Below are 2,220 nucleotides of genomic sequence, written 5' to 3'. Positions count from 1 at the left end.
AAGGTGTTTACCTCAGAAGGAAAGTCTGATGTGAATGAACACCAGCAAATGGAATCCTAGCTCTGGGTATTTTTTTTCTTTCTTTCTTTCTTTCTTTCTTTCTTTCTTTCTTTTTTTTTTTTTTATTCTTAAAGAAGCCTAGAAGGTATTACTTGCCAGATTTTCATCTCTGGCGGAAAACATGCAAGACTTAATTGATTCCTGCAGAATCTCTTAAGTCGATGAAAGGGATATGTCTCAGAGAAACTTACTTGTTGGCTGTTTTACATGCGTGTGCACGCACACACACAGAGACACATCACTGCCCTGAGACTTCACAGCCAGGCTTCTGAGCTCGCTGATTTACTAAACCAAGTATGAGTCATCAGTTTTCCAGACCCCTGTCCCTCAGGATAATTGAGGCAACACTTGGCCACCTCCTTAGCTATCTATCTAGCCTATCCTTAAAGTGATCTGTTTACTTTAACAAGTGCAATGAAATATAAAAGTAGGACCCTTCTGCTAAAGTTATTTAGTGGTTTGCTTTTGGAACCTGATCTCTTTCTCTGTCTCTCTGTCTCTCTGTGTCTCTCTTCCTCTCTATCTTTTGACTTATATAGGGTGGCTATGGGCACTTGTATAGAGTGAAGGCATTCTAAACTTGTATAGGGTCAAGACATCGATGCATACTTCTTCTGGTTTACACACTTTACCTAATGTTGTCTCCATGTATTTAAATCTATGGGCCCTACAAATGGGTAATGAGAGCTCACTATGTTTGTTTAAGTGACTGTGCCTGGTGCCCCAATTTCAGAGTTCCCGGAGACAAAAGGATTTTCACCCAAGCTGGAATAGTCAAAATCTCTGCCTTCCTGACCCTCACAGGGAAGCAGCTAAGTGTTGCCTTAGGAATTCATAAGCCTAGGCAGATGATGCCATTACCACATCCAGACTCCCAGCCTCAGTTGGCTCGGCAGTCTTCAGCTGTCCTCTTCCGTGATCACCTTCCTGTGTCATCCCAAGTCACCCTTCCCAAGTGTCCAGCACTGTCCTCCCACATCTCAGACGTGGGCACCCTCAGTGTTGTGACCCCCACAGATCAATACCCCCATTTAACAATTTCTGTGCTGCCTGAAGAAAGAAAACGCTGCCTCTCAACCAAAACTCTGCTCTCTATCTGTGCCATGGACTTCCTCCTCTGCTGCCTTAACCTGTTAATTACTGTACTCTCTTTCTCTTCCTTAAATCTTGCATCTGGCCGGTCCTCTGTCAGCCCTTTGACATCGGCTAACAAACAAGGGCTGGTCTCTCCTAAGTGTGAAAACTGCACTTGGTCTTTCTTTTGCAGGCACTCTCTGTTTTCCTTGAAAGAACAGATTGCTCTTGCTATCTATCTGCCTTTTATCTCCCCACTAACAGCCCTCTCCCATTTCTTTCTGTCCTTAGCAGAGTAATTTGTGTTAACTAAAGAACTTCTGTCACAGCTGAAGGATATTTTTCTGGTTCTTATCTTGACCTCTCCACAGCAACTGACCCATCATTGCATTCATGGATGTTTTCTTATTTTGGGTCTGGGATCCCTTTCTCTCTCCTTGGGCTCCCTTGCTAGCTCTCTTGACTTTTTTTTTTCTTTTTAGGATCCAGCATAGACCCTTATTTCCTTAATGACCCTCAGGCATAGCATCTCATACGATTCTGCCTTCAGTCTTGAATCTTCACAGGCTCTCTCTGGGTGACGTAAAGCAATACACAAGATTTCAACTGTATATGTTTGGTGGCCAAACACATGCCACTGAAGAGACATAGGATGCTTCCAAAGTTCCCATCCAGAAAGTAAGTTATCATCTCTCTCCTGCCAAATCGACACCCCCCCTAAATTTTTCCCATTTGATAACTGGTGGTGTAGGTTGCCCAGGTATCTTGGGACGCATCTTGAACAACTGCTTTCTCAGCCTCCACCCTCCCATGAACTGGACTCTCCACAATGACCTCTGTTTGGTCACTACCTCCAGATCTGCTCCACTGTTGCCACTCTGGTTAAGGCTGAGTTATCCGTCTCTGATTCTTCCAACACCTTCTGTAAATGACCAGCATATATATTCATGATCCACTCCCTCCACACATGCTCCGCCTCCTTGATGGGATGATCATCTTAAAATAGAGATCTGATCATGGGACCCAGCTGCTTAAATCCCTTCAGGAGTACCCTGACCCCATAGGATTTTCCTTCCGAGGACTGGC

This window comes from Leopardus geoffroyi, chromosome A2 (genome assembly GCF_018350155.1).
Source record: "Leopardus geoffroyi isolate Oge1 chromosome A2, O.geoffroyi_Oge1_pat1.0, whole genome shotgun sequence".
In the NCBI taxonomy this organism is placed as follows: domain Eukaryota; kingdom Metazoa; phylum Chordata; class Mammalia; order Carnivora; family Felidae; genus Leopardus; species Leopardus geoffroyi.
Note: the sequence above shows the minus strand (reverse complement) of the source record.